This window comes from Macrobrachium nipponense, chromosome 3 (genome assembly GCF_015104395.2).
Source record: "Macrobrachium nipponense isolate FS-2020 chromosome 3, ASM1510439v2, whole genome shotgun sequence".
NCBI classification, from domain to species: domain Eukaryota; kingdom Metazoa; phylum Arthropoda; class Malacostraca; order Decapoda; family Palaemonidae; genus Macrobrachium; species Macrobrachium nipponense.
In genome coordinates this window covers 27,386,373-27,406,236 of record NC_087202.1, presented here as the reverse complement: position 1 = coordinate 27,406,236, position 19,864 = coordinate 27,386,373, and the positions used below count along the sequence as shown (strand labels likewise).

The 19,864-nt window shown below is 35.9% G+C and overlaps 1 protein-coding gene across 7 annotated transcripts in view; it reads left to right on the top strand.

Annotated features, from left to right (window-relative positions):
- LOC135221669 (uncharacterized) overlaps positions 1–19,864 on the top strand; it is a 488,794-nt gene that overhangs the window by 111,980 nt on the left and 356,950 nt on the right. The window contains exon 2 of one of the 7 annotated variants that reach the window (XM_064259379.1): positions 15,712–15,776. The exons of the other annotated variants lie outside the window; for them this stretch is intronic. The gene's annotated coding sequence lies outside the window, so the exon portion shown is untranslated. The remainder of the gene's footprint in view (positions 1–15,711; positions 15,777–19,864) is intronic. 7 annotated transcript variants of the gene reach the window in all.

Genomic DNA, 19,864 nt, shown 5'->3' with positions numbered 1-19,864 from the left:
CCTTCGTGGCATTTATCTTTATATATATATATATATATATATGTGTGTGTGTGTGTGTGTGTGTGTGTGTGTGGTGTGTGTGTGTGCGTATATAAACTTCATTAGAGTTTTAGGTCCCAGTGGTATAGAAGGTTTAGAATTGAAAATTTAGAAGGAAAAGCAAAAGAAATAAGCAGGAGCGTTTACGTAAACTAATGAGCTTTAATTTTCACTCATTTTATTTAGAAAAATTTAAGATTTGACGTTGGAGGGGCAGCGCCAAACAATGTATCCTGCAGTCTAACTTTTTAAATGCTGACATGAAATTTTTATCGAATTGTTAATTGACCAGTGACGACGGAATTGTATCCCTGATTCTCAAATTGGTTAATTTAGATACAATAAATAAAAAGAATTGACACCAGAGGTAATTTCTGTGGTGGCGAATCAGTCACGATGAATAGCTGAAGCCCTTGGTGATATTGAGGTTATATTATTCTAAACCAGTCAGTTAAAGAGCTGAGCTCGATCATAACTTCATATGGAAAGAAAATCAAATCCTTCTAATAACTAGGAAAATCATTTCCCTTAAAGAATCTAGCTGTACCTTTCTTAGTTCCAATGAAGAAAGAATATTGATCACGGATGGAAGTGCGAAGAGGAGAAGAAGAAGAAATGGGGGAGAGACATCATTCCAGGTAAATACGATGTCTCATGAGGGTTGAGTGGTTGGCTCGTTCTCTGAGAGAGAGAGACATCACCTGTCTGTCAGGTGAATCATCTCCACCGCCTTCGATGACCCCCTACCCCTACCCCTACACCCCTCCTGCCCTCATCCCTCCCTCCCACCTACCTCTCCCAGCAGTCAACATCCAAAGAGAAAGAGTGGATCTCAAAAAGAACCATCGAATGGGCGTTGAAAAGGTTGAAATATGAACTCTGACCGCCGACGCCTCGCAGGATATGTCACCGTTGTCAAAACGGAAGCTCCGAACTTCAGAAGGAGCCGCAGGGTGGGTGGGCGGCTGGCGGGCGTGGACAGGAGGGTGAGGGCGAGGGCGAGGGTGGTGTTGGTGTTGGTGTTTGGTTTCACTTTTCTGGGAGGATTCTGACTCTTGCTGGAAAGCTACTGGAGTCTGTCTCTGTGGAAACGTTGTCGAAGGTAGCTAAGGAGTGTGGATGAAGCTGGAAGGGAAACTCTCTCTCTCTCTCTCTCTCTCTCTCTCTCTCTCTCTCTCTTTTATGTGCAGGTACAGACTTCTTTTCTTGTGAAGTAGGTGAAGTAGGAGCGTATCTTTTAAATGTAAAAGAATCCTGTGAAAAAAATATTTAAATTCATGGAATGTGCATGTATATTACATATATATACATATGTGTGTATGTATGTATATATATACACGCACATGTGTATACGTATATACACATACATAAACACGCATGCCTGTATGTCAGTATGTGTATATATTCACACATAAATAGTTTACTTGCTTGCAAACATGAACATTATATAATACTCCTGCCAGTGAGTTAAAAGGGAAAAAGAGATAAAGGGTGATTTATGGCACGATCCGTTATCAGGAACGAATTAATGGAATTTTTCCTTGGGCTTGTATTTAAATCTTACATCGATCAATATCACGCGACTTCCTCTTTTGCATAATGTGATGGAAGCGTATCATTTGTCTTTTGCCAAGTGCCGTTTATCTCTCTCGGAGACGAAACCTGATGGGCCGAATCTTGGTGAATATGTGAAAAGAAATTGAAGTGAAATAAGGGTTTATTTTAATAATAATAATAATAATAATAATAATAATAATAATAATAATAATAATAATAATAATAATAATAATAATGATAATAATAATAATAGTAGTAGTAGTAGTAGTAGTAGTAGTAGTAGTAGTAGTAGTAGTAGTAGTTTTTATAGTAGTAAGTTTTCACTATTCGCCCTATCCCCTTCACGGGGCACAAAATATCAATTGCGGAATGCACTACTTAGGTCAATAGAACAATTGGAGGTAATCATTTTATTATTATTATTATTATTATTATTATTATTATTAAGAAACCCATGAACGCAAATATTCACCAGCTTATTAAAATCGTCTAAGAATACACTGATAGGGTATCGTGTTAAAATCCTATGAGTTCATAGTTTTGATCTGGGTATAAAAAAGGAAACAATTGAGAAAAATAAACAAGGACTAGTTTCTACATATTTTCGACGAATAAATAGAAAGGACACGAATTGCTTAAAACCATTTCCAGAAGGAATATGGCAGCCTTCAGGTTTAGATGTGGAGTCCTAGTTTTTATGCATGAATTCTTTTTGGTTATTGGTCGTGTATTCTTTGTTGCAGGGAGGAATTTAACTACTGTGCAGCATTCTGACCATGGCTCCCTTGTCCTTCTATCACGGACCATGACTATAAATTCGGCGAAGTTGGAAACACTGCTTTTGCTGTATTCTTTTGTGATAGTAATAAAAGGGAGAAAGTCTGTCGTCTTTCTCCCATTCCTTTTTTTGTTGTTGTAGCTATGGCAGCCCATTGTAGTTGTTGCTTTTGTTGTAAATGTCATCGACTTTCATTTCAGCATTATCGTAACATGTATCTTTTTATTTTTTAGGGTAATCTCAAAAAGCAAGAGCTAAATGAATATCTTTCCTGATTCACAGTCCATCATTATCCGTAGAGGTCAGAAAAATAAAACAGATAAATGAAGTAGAGTTACAGAAACTTGAAACCCTCTTCCCATTCTTATTTTCCTATGAACGACGAAGACACTCGCAATATCTGTGGACTCTGATTGAGAGGTGTAAGTGCGGTACGAAGGTGTAGCAAAGAAATTCGGAGCAACTCGACTTTCGTCCCCAAATTGGCAAAGGCGACCTGTAACTCTCGCTTGGGGAAGCAGATGACGTCACGTTTATTGATACGGTTTGTGTCATGTCAATGCACTCCTGGTAAGAACTGGTGTGTGTGTGTGTGTGTGAGAGAGAGAGAGAGAGAGAGAGAGAGAGAGAGAGAGGGGGGGGGGGGGGGGGAGCGGCTGCCAGGTGTCTGGTAGATGCAGAGTAGACTGAGGAAAATAGTTCGAGTGTTAGGCAAAAATTTATTGTTTTACCCTAGGAAGGCAAATAGGATCTTGTCTGTGTGTGTGTGTGTGTGAGAGAGAGAGAGAGAGAGAGGAGAGAGAGAGAGAGAGAGAGAGAGAGGTGGGGTTGGGGGGAGAGTGCATTAATCAATTTTTTACATAGGCAATAAATGAAACTGACATTTACAGGTATTACAGAATCAAATAGTAGAACGAATGAAAAAGAGTAAAAGAGAAATGTATAGATGATTACCCTGATCCAGACAAAAGAAACCCGATACGTTACAGTCTCCTTTGAGATGACATGAAGTATGTCGGGCCTCGAATTCGCGCCGCTGCCTTTTAAAAAGTCGTCCGTAAGTCACTTCAAGTGCTCCAATCTCCCGAGTGGTCTTTTGAAGGCCCCTCCCGTCCCCTGTCCCCCCCCCCCCCCTTCTTTTGTGGGGAGTTGATGATCGTTACTTAATTAGGAGATGCTGGAAGGAGGAGATGAGAGAGATAGGGGGTAGGGGTGAGGGGTGAGGGGAGGGCTACCGAGAGCGAAAGGAAGGAAAAAGCGGGAGAGTGAGAAGTTTAAGGTTGGTGGAGGCGCGGGCGCTGGGGGTTGGGTAGGTGGGGTGTTGGGGTATCGGGGGCGAGGTTTGTGGGTAAAGGGGAGGAATTCTTACATAACCAAAAAGGACCCTAAAGTTGAAGCCTCGCTTCGGTCGGTCGGCTGCTGGTGCCGATGAAGTTACCTAAACCTCCTCCTCCTCCCTCTCTCTTCCTTTCCTCTGTGTGCTTTCCCTTCCTGGCTCCTCCATTGTTTGTCCTTTCCTGTCTGTTCGTCCCTAGGCCCCCTTTTTTTTTTTTATTCCGTTACCTTCTCTGATGCTGATATATTGGTCTAGAATATATTTATCATTGACGTGTATAAGCTGTGATGGCTGCTTGTTTATAAATGAATTTGTTTTCGCCATTTGCTTATTCATCTTTGAAGTCAAGGTGCGATGAAGATTAATTTTTTAGTCGTCAATCAATTCCTTATTTTATTTTTTTAGTGTTTTTTTTCTGGCTCGTTTTTCAATTTTCCTTTCCAGTTCCTCCCGCTTGTCGCCAGTCTTCTTCTTCTTCTTCTTCTTCTTCTTCTTCTCCTCCTCTCGGTACTGTCATTTCCAGCAAGGCGTATTTTGTCGTCCTTGGCATCACAGAGAAGGACATCCCATCACCATAAAATCATGAGCATTGCGACGTCGTGTGTAAAATGCGAACAGAAATTGCCTGCGGGAGTTTGCGTTGATATGTATTCTTTCCCGTGTGCGTCCTTCAACTATATAACTGTTTGTGTGCGCGAATTCATAAGCTCATTTGTATTCCCCAGTATACTTGGCGTTTGTTTATGGAACTCGTTTTCCTTGGAGATAAAACGCATATGTCAAATACATCAAGAAGTTTGCGCACTCGTATTGTTAAATATTTTTTGCTTTTGATGGAAACTTCCTTTCTCACCTTTTCATATTTTTTGAAATGTATATTGCTGAAGTTCAGCGTGATTCTTGCTGTATGCCCTTTGTTTTAGTTTGCGAAGCTGCGTCAATATTTTTCTTGTAATGGAAATTTATTTTTTCTCTCACCTTTCGTCATTTCCAGTGTATCTTTTTGAAGGTCAGCTAACTTTCTTGGGTATCTTCATTTAAAAAAAATTTTGATGACTTATTTTTCGATTTCATAGTTTGGCGTTTCTGACGTTACTGTTTGTTTTCTTAAAATAATTGAAAATAGTATTTACTTCTGTTTTGGTCGTCTTATTCTCGTAAAATGTGGGTTGTGGCCTTCTTATGGTCCTTATCATTTTCCGTGATCCTTACCGCATTGACATTCAGACTTCATATGAACCCTACTAATTTTGGATTTAGTATTTCTGAAATGCAGACTAATTATGCATTCTAATGTCGACTTTTAGTGATGCTAAAATCCTTATCTCTTCAGTTTTATGGATTTTTTTGAAGTCCAATAACAGCACATTAACGTCATGAAATACTCCATCATTTAAGAACATATAATGCAACCCCTGTTTTGTTGTCTTTGAATCTGTCAACAATAAGAGCAAGGTTCTCAAATTGGCTTCGAGTTCAATGATTCGGTAATCTTGCATATTGCATCGGTAGGCAGACAGGTTTGTTGTCAGGGAATAACAGGGAGAGAGACAGCCTCAAGGTCTAGCCCCTTCTTCCCACCGTCCCCTCTCGCAGACGTGTTACATCGTATGGACAGTTATCTGCTGATCGTTTCAGCGAGAGAGCCACGTGCGTGTTCGGTGACACATGCCACTGGATGATGTCATATTATCCGGCATCTCTGTGACGGAGCTGTCGTCGTGACGTCTGTTGTGCTTAAGAGACGTTCAAGGAATGTGAAGTTTGGTTGTAATACACGAAGACAGTTCGAAGGCGGTTGAAAACCTGAGTATGATGCTGAATCTTTGCTGCATTTTTATTGTAAATCTTTGGCCAGAATTGATTTGATATATAAATGCAATATAACCAAATGAAAGCAATCAGGTTGCATAAAGGTACGAATCTTTCTGAACCGCATTAAATGAATAAAAAACAAGTAAATGTTTTGTTAATTTTGGGAATTGGACCAAGAGAGGGAAAATTAGATAAGTGTTGCCCGGCTGCTGATAGAAAATTAAAAGGAAAAAATTTGAATGAACTTGTAATGGATCTGTCCTCACTAGTGTTGACGTAATGGCCTGACAGACAGAAAATGATTTATTCCTGATGAGCATAATTTTGCTGCGATCTTTTACTTAATAGAATGCCCATTATTTTGTATGGATGAAATGAGTTTTCTGTTTCTGAGAGTAACTGGGGCGAAGCAGTAACCAAACCAGTTGACTTTTCCTGTGTCGCATACAACATCTTTGGAAATCAAAAGTCTGACAATGTCTGGATATAAATCTGGTCATTGCTGGGCGTTTTGTTTTGGTACAGATCGTTATTATATAAATTACTTTTGTGATATTACTCAGACATGCATAATAAAGTACTGCCTTACCTAAAACCAAGGTCTGGATAATATATTGATATCCCCATTAAGAACAACAATACCCATTATCACGTTCAGGTTTTATCTCGCGCTCGGGCTTTGGTTTTATTGATAGTTTTATAGAGATAAGGCATCTTCATCTTTAATCGTTACGTCAGTTTTATAAAGGACATAAAACATCTTAATCTTTAATCTCTACATCATCACACTGAGACTTTAACCTACTATAGTTCTGCTTCCACTACAATCACTCTTTTGTGGTTGGAATGCAGTTCGTTAAGGGTTTGCATGAAGCTGGAAAACGAAAAATGAAAATTCATTTTCATCGATATTTTATTCCCTTACTCTTGGCTCGGTCTCCTCTACCGCACATGCGCATTCTATGCTGTCGATGGTTGTCATAAAATTTAATGATCTTTGTAGTTTGTTTGGCATAGGTTTGTGGGCATTTTCAGTAACAGCGAGAATTGGACGCAAACAACCAAATGACTCAACGACTCTATATAGTGTAAGCTGAGAGGCTGAGAGAATGTTTGTTTGTTTAGAAGGACATTTTATGTAAGACATTATTCAAATAAAGTGTGCGCGGTCAAAGCTGTTGAACAAGTTCTGTTTAACATTGAGCCCAGTGGCTGTTACTGAAAAGCAGGCACATTCAGTAAAGTCACATTTGTGACCAATTGTGTGGGCTAGGGTCTTGCGATTTATATGCAGTAAGCCCTCTTGAGAAAAACAAGATGTTTTTATATTCATATATATATATATATAGATATATATATATAATATATATATATATATGTATATATTAAAACTAAAAAATATCCATATGTAGTATACATGCATATATTATGTCTGACTATAAATCAACATATATATCTAAAAATGTATGTGATATTATACACACACACACACACACACACACACACACACACATATATATATATATATATATATATATATATATATATAGATATATATATATATATATATAGATGAGTAAGTTATGGTGAGAATGATTAAATGTTTGTTAATGATATTAAGTTTATCTTTTTCATAATAATATCTAAGATAGGGAACTGCTATTGATATTTTATCGGAGTAAATGTAGAGAGAGAGAGAGAGAGAGAGAGAGAGAGAGAGAGAGAGAAAGACTGTATTGATGTAAGAATCTTGCAATAATTTGGTTCTTGATTCTCTAGTCGTGGGCAGACTCCATATTTCTCTCTTTCTTTCCCTCTTCCTCTCTTCTGTTTGGTCTCCGACTCCCTGCTGTGCGATTCCCAGATCCAAAGTACGTGTCACTCACAGTTAGTGGATCCACCTAGCACAGATCTCTCTCTCTCTCTCTCTCTCTCTCTCTCTCTCTCTCTCTCTCTCTCTCTCAGCTGTCTGGGTACAAACGAGGGAAATGTTGTTATATATATGATTATTTTTTCTGCTTTCTTTAATCATTCAATGTTCTCTTAAATTTATAAGTTTTTCTTCTCAGATTCCTGTTCATGTTATCTGTCAAATTGTTCTTTAATACAGTAACCTGATCTGTTTATCTGAGTAACTGTCTGTTCGCATGTATGTACGTATGTATTTATGCTTGCATTCATAATCTTAAATTGCTCATATTTCATCGTTTTTCTGTCGTCATCAGTCATCATATTCATCTCTCTGTTTGCCTCATCTATCATATATTTTGTAGATTTCGTCTTCTTGTATTCCCGAATCTCAGTGTGATTGCTTTATTGTCTGTCCGTAGTGTTCATCAAATCGCACGTCTTTGTTCTTACCTACATCCCATCGTAGACTTCCCCCCCACCCCAACCCCTCGTCTTGTATGAAGTATGACTCATTCATCTCTGCATCAGTTCTTTCATTCATTTTGAAAAGTCTGTTTGACTAATTCACTTTCAGTCGCTTGATGATTAATTCTGGGTTCGCGTGTCTGACTCTCTCTCTCTCTCTCTCTCTCTCTCTTTCTCTCTTCCTTTGTACGGTTGCGAGTCTTGTTAACTTTGTGGTATTCGGCGGTCTGCAAGTCTTCATGCAGTTGCGTAATTCACTTCTCTGGATAACTAGTGATTTAAATATTTTCCTCATCTTAAATCTACCTCTAATAAGGTGATACACATTCCTTTTGTTAGGAATGGTGTATGGTACGTTGCCTCATACATATATTAATTTCAGGCATATGAAAGTTGTTCTCCATTTTTTCTTTTTAAAGAAGGGAAACTACAAGAAAGCTCAAAATTACCTAATTTCTGAGCCTTCTTCATCACATAGTTGAAATAGCCTTACCTGAGTATTAATAATTTTGCTCTTGTTAAGCAGGAAAATCAATCCTATATGACTGAATATTTGTGTATGTACTGCTTTCAAGTATTTTGATAAATCAGTTAGCCTTGTCTCCTAATAGAAGCTACCATTATTTTTCTCCACTATTTGATTTGCTGCACATTTCAAGAAGCTCCAACTTAGGATAAAGGAAGTTATGTTGCAGAATCTTTTATCATCCTCAAGACAAAGGTTTTTCAGATATGATAATCTGCAGACCACCTTATCATACTATTTATAGAGTAGGATATTCGGTTAGGGTTGGCTACAACCGCTTTTATCATACTGGTGTTGTGGCACTGAATGTTTAACTAGGATTGGCTGAATGTGCCTTGATCATTCAGAGAGCGCAGGCTGCAGACCCCTGGTGTCGTAATGATGCTTAGGCAAGGTAGGCTGCAGAACGTTAAGATATGGCCCTTATGCATATAAAAAATGTTTGTCTAGCGAAGCCTTTATGCATATAAAGAAAGTTCATGTAGGATAGACTGAAGAAGGTAGGATAAGAGTGCAGAATGTTAGAATAGACTGCAGACGTCCTAATGCATTTAAAGACTTAAGATAGTTTAGTGGACTTTAGACGCCTTTATGCATTTAGAGAAAGTTAAGACAAGATAGACTGCTGAAGTCCTTATGCACATAAAGAATGTTAGGATAGGATACACTGCAGACGTCCTTATACATGCAAAGAATGTTAGGATAGACTTCAGACATCCTTATGCATATAAAGATTAAGGTAGGAGAGAGACTAGAACTAATTATGCGTATAAAAGATGTTAGGATAGACTGCAGAAGGCCTTCTACATATAAAGAATGGGGGATTGCACAAGCCCTTGTGAATATAAAAAATGTTAAGATAGGACAGACCATAGAAGCCCTTGTCTTCCTTATGACAAAGAATGTTCAGATAGGATGTGCCGCAGACGCCCATATCTTGGTGATCGCGCGAACCGGCTGGGAGAGGTCAGCCGGACGAGGAGCACGGTGGCAGGAAGATAGGTTTCGGGGGATTGGGATATGACTAGTAGATATTGCAGGTATGGAGCGGAGTTGGGGTGGGGGTTGGTGGTTAAGGGAGATATCAGGCTATATATGGCGTGGAAAGGTAGATCAAAAGAACTTATTGCCTCAGGCAAAAATATCTTGAGGAAAAAAAAGAAAAGAATTACTTATGCAGATCTTTTTGATAAGTTTTTGCTGACTTCGGCCTTTCCTATCTATCTTTTGTAGGCCTCTTTTGAAGAATTGTTGAAATGTGCAGTTCTCCAGTGAAATATTTGGGATTTTTGTGTAAGATTCTTGAAGGGCAGTTACTTTCCCTAGAGAAATGGCGTTTTGATAAGTAAGTAATGCTTTTCATGGTCACTCTTTATGGTTTGAATTGTTATATAATAGAAATTGGGTGATTCCCAATGAGGTACAGTAGATGCCACGTATTTGTCTATTGAATTACACTAGGGAATGAAATATACTTTGGAAATATTAGTTGAATTTACACCATAGTTGTACCCATATTACAGAAAAGTTGGTGTAACCAGATGATTATCAGACTTACTGTATTAAAGACAACAGTTGATGTAACCATGTGAAGGGGACAAAATAACAGAATTCTTGCAAAAACAACAGAGATCTGGCAAACCTCCCAACACTCTAATGTATATGGAAAAGTAAAATAATATGCAAACAACCAACTTATCAATCCATCTTTATCAAGGAAGATGCAAAATTTTGAATTATAAATACGAATAGCGAAGTTCTTTTCCTTAATATGGAAGTGCTCTTTGATGAGATCAAGTCTCTTCCATTCCATTATCAGATAACGTGGGAGTGCTGTGTACTCTTGGTATCAATGATAATGACGTCAAGATTAATATTAGGACAGGGTATGCCTTGCGGGCACAATGAGTCAGTGTTGTAGATTGTGTAGGTTTTATTTGTAGAGCCTCAAGCCTTGGGCGTTTAGTTCTCTGTGTGCGTTTGTGTAAGTTTTCTTTTGTCTGTTTGTGTTAGTGGTTAAATTTTTCAATGTTTTATTCGGTTCTCATATGCCTGGGAAAGGTCGTAGATTTTGTCATGGATGTTTCTCGACCTTTTTTGTCTTTATCTAATTTCCTCTTTGCATTTCATAAACCCCACAATGACCCAGATCATGGCAATTCAGAGATGTGTTGATTTTGTTCATTGTAAGACTGGGTTCATTTAGAATGCACAGTGGAGATACTCCTTGAATGGTATGACTGACTGTTATTTTTACTGCTGATGTTCTTGAGTTCACGTTTCGAAATTACTCCCAGATGTCAGCTATCCTTAGTTTTTCTTAATGTTTTTTTTATGTTGTAAGATCAGCTTCCTCTTGAATGTTTTTAGATACGTATTATTATTATTTTATCATTACTATCGTCGCCTTTGTTACTATAATTATGATTGGTGTTGTCACAGTGAGCATCATTGATAGCCAGAGTCGTAATCCACTTCTTTGTGGAGTCCTTATGGGTTGGAGCGTTTTCTTAATTTGGGTCTCATTTGGAGCACTATTTGTAGCACTTTCCAAACAATCCACCGACCACCTCATTTCCCCCTTCCTTCTGAAAAAAAGGGTCCTTTTGTATTTTGTTTCTATGTATGTTTTCCTCCGCTCTCAAGAGTTCCCAGGTGTCACAGTTACTCCCTCCCATCCCCTTTTTTTATTATTGACTTTGGTGCTAATAAGGGTTTCTTGGAAACAAAACGCAGCCTCGTTTGGGGGCAAAAACGTGATATGCTTCTGATGTGCGAAGGGCGTTATTCACCATGTTTACTAACTTAGTGTATGCCATATTCACCTGTACGAACGGATCCTTCTGTCAGGAAGTAATTTTGGTACTAAAGAGTTCATGCCCTGTATTAATAGTGTACTAATTATTCCGTGGGAGTTGTGAAGAAATAAGTTTCATGGAAATGCGCAGCAAATAGTGACAGCTGGGGGAATAAAAGTTTCCTAGTAGGTAAATTAAAAGAAATACGCGTTAAGACACTAACATATTGATTGGAAAGAGTGAGAAATGAATAAATTTGAATAAGTGTTTTGTAAATAAAGACATTAAAGGAATAATGTCCATAAAACTCAAATCTATACGGAAAGATTTTCACCCTTTGTAACTAGAAACAATTTTCACTGTCACAATTATCCTTTATAACTTTATATTTCAAAAGTTCTGCCTCTCCCTAGAATTGTACAGAAGACTCCAGTAGCACGTCGCCCCAGTTGCTTATATTACGATGTTTTTATTTAGATCTTGCAACGCAGAAAATCTTGAATCTCTTATTTATCTGTAAAGCAGGAATATAAGATTTACACAGATATTGCACGAATAAATGTAATACGTTGAAAACTAGAAAATCTTAACATTGTATATAAAGGCTGGAGCTAACCAAATTGCAATTTCTTTATAAGTCAATGATTTACTTGCAGAGTCTGTCTTTTTATCTGGGCTTCTACCAAGCACTTCTTTTTCTCTTCAGGGAAGCTTCACAGAAATAAAGAAAGATTATTCACGTCTTGTTCCATTTACTTTTTGTAGTCGACGGACCATTCCCATTGCGGCGTCTTCAGGACTAGATTATAAATTGACATAAATAGTTTTTATTACAACATGCGGACATAACAGCAGCTAGTTCTAAAATGCAAATTGAAGACTTGTCCTGAGACAACGACCCTTATCCCATTTCCAGTAAAGAAAGATAATTCTTCGGCTACCAAAACACTTCTGTGTTTCCTTCCCCCTCGCCTGAGGAAACCTGGAACCAACGAATAAATCCCCGTGTTTGGTAGACTGCTCAGAAGGGACTGCCTGCAGACTTTAAATAGGCTCACTTTAACTCCAAGCTACGGCAGCACCACCAGCGGCCCCTATATATATATATATATATATATATATATATATATATATATAATATATATATATATATATATATATATATATATAACAAAAAAGAAAAATAGAAAAACCTACGTACAAACAAACGTAAGGCGTAGGAGCCTTTCACCGAAATTGAGGTGTTCTTTCCCCCAACTGTGTTTTTCACCTTTTTGAAATTATAGGGGTGGTTTTTTCGTGTTTCCGTTTCTTACCTTTAATATATTTCCCTCCCCTCCACTCTGGAAGAACTCGGCCCTTACTTCTTCTTCTTCTTCTTCTTTTTCTTCTTTAGTTTATGTAAGACATACTTAACATTTTTGTGTATTTATTGTGGTCGGAGAGTAATGCCCTCTTTAAAGAGATGATGTCCATGTTCTTTTAAATCTGCAATTTTACCTGTTATTTTGCCTTTAATTGATGTTTTTTTTGAGTAACTGAGTCCCGTTTTAAAAAAACGGTCGTAACATTTTCAAATTTAATTTTTCATTTTTCCAGAGAAGTTATAAGAACCGTTTGTAAAAGATTACTTAAACCTTTTTTCTACATCATTTTATTTTCCGAGACCTAAACCTTCCCATTCCTGAGCCTTTTTCTTTCTCTTCTGTTTGTTGGGAAATAAACTTAACTCTTCGTCACCCCCACCCACTACAGGGGATCGTCTGGGTACTGGGGGAGGGTGGTGGGTGAGGGGGTGGAGGGGAATGTGAATCTTGCATACACACACTTAAAAGGGATTACGGCGTAGTCTCCCTGAAATCAGAAGAAGACCCGAGATTTATTAACTAGGGGATCAAGGTATGAAGCAGGAAATCCCGGTGACGGGAAACTCCGTTCGTGATAAAGGGGAGGATTAGTCAAAAAAGGTTCCTCCTCCTCCTCCTCCTCCTCTCATGGTGCATTTGTGTGGGCGGTTATGGGCTACATGTAGAGACATTTATATGTACATATAAAGATGCACACACACACATATAATATATTTATATATGCATATTCAAATACGTATATCTATTCACTAGTGAACGGATTAGAATATTATCAGTAAAAATGTTTGTTTGGTTTTGTTCGTGTTGCAGCATTTTTTGACTGGTCTTTTAACCCTTTTATGATTCATAGAGCTTAAGTTATTAAATGATTTACTGTAAAAACAAAAATTCATATGTATATGTATGTATGTATGTATGTATGACTATAAACACTTTACAACGTAAACTCGTTTATCACACATTACCACACACTTCGCAATAGCTAGATTGTAATATGTTAACTGAATATTGAATATTTGTATATATATATATATATATATATATATATATATATATATATATATATATATATATTATATATATACAATATTCAATATTCAGTTAAATATTACAATCTAGCTATTGCGAAGTGTGTGGTAATGTGTGATAAACGAGTTACGTTGTAAGTGTTTATAGTCATACATACATACATACATACATATACATATGAATTTTTTACAGTAATCTAATACTGCTCTATGAAGTTTAAAAGACCAGTCAAAAATGCTGCACGACAAAACCAAACATTTTGACTGATAATATTCAATCCCGTTCACTAGTGAATAGATATACGTATTTGAATATATTCGTTTACACCTAATCTGATAAGAAGGTATATGAATGCATACATACCATCACTCATACACGCACACACACAACACACACACACACACACACACACACACACATATATATATATATATATAACTATATATATATATATATATATATATATATATCAGAATTCACATCAGAATCTTTTTTTATAGTTTCGTTTACATAACTGTGGTCTAATGATGCAAATAATTATACCATGAAAATTTTATTCTTTATAAATTCGTTCAAAGCAATACTGTAACCAAAATGTTTGGCCGAAAAATAAAGTGAACTTGAAAAAGATGAAAATTGGAACGTAGTAAATTTGAATAGGCAAATTGTATTTGTAAATACGCGTACGTGAGAATGTTGATGTAAGGATACTTACTTGAGGGGGAGATTGTATTCACCTTAATACGCATGTGTAGCCAAGCGTGCCCGAATGAATGCGTTTTGCGAGAGCGTGAACACATAAGCTTTCGTGTATATGTCTTTGAGTGAGCCTCTAGATTTATTTACTATATGATCATTCTTTCTCCCAAGGGTTTCCATTTCAATTTCAACCATTCTAATAAATAATTGTCGATGATGTTCATTTATATATTTGTTTGCATTTAACTATGCATCGGTTCTGACAAATTTTCATATATATATATATATATATATATATATATATATATATATATTATATATATATGAAAATGTATATATATATATATATATATATATATATATATATATATATATATATATATATATATATATATGAAAATTTGTCAGAACCGATGCATAGTTAAATGCAAACAAATACATAAATGAACATCATCGACAATTAATTAGAATGGTTGAAATTAAAATGGGAAACCCTTCGGAAAAGAATGATCACATAGTAAATAAATCTTGACGCTCACTCAAGACACATACACGAAAGCTTATGTGTTCACGCTCTCGCAAAACGCATTCATTCGGGCACGCTTGGCTACACATGCGTATAAAGGTGAATACAATCTCCCCCTCGAGTAAGTATCCTTACATTAACATTCTCACGTACGCGTATTTACAAATACAATTTGCTTATTCAAATGTACTACGTTCCAATATTCATCTTTTCAAGTTCACTTTATTTTTCGGTCAAACATTTTGGTTACAGTATCGCTTTGAAAGAATTTATAAGGAATAAATTTTCATGGTATAATTGTTTGCATCATTAGACCACATTTATGTAAACGAAGCTATATAAAAAAGATTCTGATGTGAATTCTGATATATATATATATATATATATATATATATATATATATATATATATTATATATATATATAAATGTGTGTGTGTGTGTGCGTGTGTATGAGTGATGGTATGTATGCATTCATATACCTTCTTATCAGATTAGGTGTAAACGAATATATTCAATGGCATAAACACTAAGTAGAAAACCATGCGATCCCTCAAAAAATTATTAGAAGTTACTCAGTTATACTTGAAGGCATATTGAAAATTATGCAGACAGTAGCTTTGGCACTTTAAATAAACACACAATGGCTGTCCATTTGGTATTATATAGACAGTGGCTTTGGTACGCTTTTCAACGTGTCCTATTTGTTGATAACAACAACCTCATGAGAAGTGCGAATTAGATTATTTGTATAATTTGAATGTACCCATATATACATATGATAACAGGGTCTTTCAACTTAGGTGAAATGTTTAAGCTTTTTGATGCTTCTGATTCTTTGTAACCATTTTTCTCTGTTGTTTGCAGGTTAGTGCCAAGGAATGGGACGTTTGCATATTGTCATGCTCCGCCACTGTTTGGGTATTATCTTTGTGAGTATGTTTTTTTTATTTATTTCCATGCATGATAATGATCTAAGTAATTTCTATGAGTCGGAGGAACTGGGTGGGGATTAGGAAAAGAAAACAACAATGTTGGAAGGAGCGCACACACACACATATATATGTGTATATAGTATATATACATATATATTATAATATATATATATATTTGTAATATAATATATATGTATATATATATACATATATATACATATATATACTTAAAAAATCACAGTAGATGCACGTGACTTCATAAATAAGGGAATTCCACAGGAAAATGATTGTCAGAAAAAATCATACGCTTTCGTCTTTACTCAGACATTGTCAAGAGTTAATGAGGTACAATTGGAGAGAAAGGTCTCAGGTACAACACAAGATCAAGAATACCAGATGGTTAATTGCCAAAAGGGTTATCGGATATCACACGGTCACAAACCTAAACAGATTGACCTAACCGAAATTACAAAGTTTCTTTACATAGATTTACCGTTTTGGTCCGTAATAGACTTTTAACGGACAAGAACAAAATAGGTAATTCTCTTTCACGAACGTCTCAAACAGCATCAGTAATTTCTTCTGTGAGAACTGGGCAAATATCGAATGCATTATTCGTACATATGAGAGATTTAGACCATCCTATTAACGGAGTCAAGCAAGGAGCCTTAATCCCATGTAATGACACAGTTAATAGGAATATCATTGAATCTTGTTTCATCAAGTCAAATAATAGAAATGTTCTAAATTTAAGTCTTGGTTTATTAAACTTGATGCTTTCATAATGAAAAAAGTTGTAGATAAATATAAGCAACGAAATTAATATATTCAGTTTTTACATGTTTTGGACTGTAAAGAAACTGTAATTTCGGTTAGGGTCAATCTGTTTAGGTTTGTGACCGTGTGATATCCGATAATCCTGGAGGTTATCTCTTTTAATTTTTACCATTTTGACAATTAACCATCTGGTATTCTTTGATCTTGTGTTGTACCTGAGACCTTTCTCTCCAATTGTACCTCATTAACTCTTCTTCCCCCCCCCCCCCCCTTGACAATGTCTGAGTAAAAACGAAAGCGCTTGGATTTCTGACTATCATTTTCCTGTGAATTCGCTTTACACACACACACATATATATATATATATATATATTAGATATATATATATATATATATTATATATATTATAATATATTACCGACACATCCGAGTGTAGCTGTTATCTCCTTAGTGCATCGGTAACTGATGAAATGAACTTTGTATTTTATAAAATTAAGGAATCTAGAATCTAAACCATCCCGTCTTATCGAAGTGTAACACGAGTAGTATTAATATATATATATATATATATATATATTATATATATATATATATATATCACAAAATAGTCACACAACTTAACTACACATACACACACACACACACACACATATATATATATATATAATATATATATAATATATTATATATATATATATATATATATATATATATATATATATATATATATAATATTATATATCATATTACATAAAATAGATGTAAGTATGTATGTGTGTGTTTGTGTGCTTATGTTCCAACATATTTCTGAAACGAATAGAGCAATTTCAACCAAACTTGATATACATATGATTGACTATCTACAATTCAGCACTGTGGGGTTAAGACTTCACTAACACCAAAGTGGGTGGGGCTGGAAAGGGCTTTCCTGAAACGTGGCTGGTTTTGCCTGTAGATTCAGTAACTAATGAAACTGGACAAATTTATCATACTTAGTTTTGGTATGTACATATGACCTACCATCTGGAAAAGAATACAGTGGAGGCAAGACATCAATGGAGCCAAAGGGGGTGGGGGTTAGGAAGGGGGTGACAGAAAGAGAGTGAGCGAGAGAGTAGAGGGGTTGTTAGGAGAGAGAGAGAGAGAGAGAGAGAGAGAGAGAGAGAGAGAGAGGGGGGGGAAAAGTAAGGGAAGGTTGGAGAGAGAAAGAGAATGAGAGTGAGAAAGAGGGTGAGAGAGAGAGAGAGAGATAGAGAGAGAGCGAGAGGGAGGGGAGGTGAGAGAGAGAGTAGAGTTGGTGTTAGGGAGGAAAAAGAAGGAAATATGAGAGAGAGAGAGAGAGAGAGAGAGAGAGAGAGAGAGACGAGAGAGAGAGAGAGAGAGAGAGAGAGAGAGAGAGAGAGATTTTAACATTTGTCATTCAGAGTTATCCAGAGAGAGATTTCATCATTTGTCACTCAGAGTTATCCCAGGCAGTGCCGGTTTGGTCAGCTAAAATATATATATATATATATATATATATATATATATATATATATATATGGATGTATATATTGAATCTGTACACCTTAACAACAAGAGGAATGATTACCAATTTCAGAGCTTAGGTCACCGGAGGGCACAATAGAATCTCACCCTAACTGCCTCTCCTTTCCTTTAGTTCAGTTACAGGCCATTCACTGGTGGGCCGAAGTGGCATTACAGGATAACATATATGCAATTATGCCATGTAATTTTGTAGCTCTACTCATTGAAGCTGGCCTCTGTTTACTTATGAAACCCTAAAACAGAAACTGCCAACTTTTGAATGTATTTTTTTGCTGAATCCTTTTGAATGGGATGTACATTTTTTTTTTGTGGATGCTTCCAGACTTATAACATATTCATGATAATCAGGTGCGTGGCCAAAGATAAATGTATGCATACATGTCTATATTTTATATATATATATATATATATATATATATATATACATATATATAATAAAAGGAGGCCATAAAAACTCCAAAATACAGAGAGAGAAATTACTATATTTCAGAGACTGCCGTCTCCCTCTTCAGGTAGATCAATCTACCTGACGAGAGAGACAGCAGTCTTTGAAATATAGTATTGTTCTCAATCAATAACCGTTTAAATATAGTTTCACTGTCGCATTATGATTCATGACCGCGTTACAATATATAATATATATATATGTATATATATATATATATATATATATATATATATATATATATATATAGATGACTGGTAAAAATGTTCTATTACAACAGAATCCCATCTAATAAAAGGATGGCCACTAAAAACTCCAAAATACAGAGAGAGAAATACTATATTTCAGAGACTGCCGTCTCCCTCTTCAGGTAGATCAATCTACCTGACGAGAGAGACAGCAGTCTTGAAATATAGTATTTTCTCTCTCTATATTTTGGCGTTTTTATGGCCTCCTTTTATTAGATGGGATTCTGTTGTAATAGAACATTTTTTTTTTTACCAGTCAATATATATATATATATATATATATATATATATATATATATATACATATATATATATTTATATATTGTAACGCGGTCATGAATCATAATGCGACAGTGAAACAATATTTAAACGGTTATTGATTGAGAACAATGTGTATATTAGTCAAAAAAAAAGAAAAGAGGACACCGTTAGAAATGACACCATAAGGGAAATGACGGAAGTTCTATAACTGGCAGAGATAATGAAAATGGAGTAATGTTTTCTCGACACCACCCCGGGGAGAAGAGAACAGTTCTCGATTATAATATCACCTGGTCTCCACTGGACACGAGAAGAGTTGGAAGTTCCAGACCTTCTTGAATGACAGCCATAAGACGTTAGGCTGGAGATGAGCGTGGATTGGTAAAGGTAAAACCATAGAGAAGACATAAGTGGGGGAATTTCACAGTTCCGTTGTGTTTCACAACGTTGGAGGCAATGTTGATGAAGGTGATAAATACATTTAGTACACTTAACTTGGACCTGACAGGAAAGTGTAGAATAGGAATCTAGTATTTGTTGTATTTCAGGCAATTCAATCATAGAAATGTTGTTATATGGCGTTTATATTTACAAGGTAATGAAGCAAGTAACCTGATAGTTTGGATTTAGTAATCTTAGTATTAACAAGACTAGGAAAGAATAAAAGAATGAAATCTATATGTTTGTTTGTGTGTGTGTGTATGTGAAAGAGCTCAATAAATAGATATAACATATAACTGCACATTTTCATTAAAATCGTTTCTGTATATATAAATGCTCATTGTTGTCATTAATGTAATGGATTA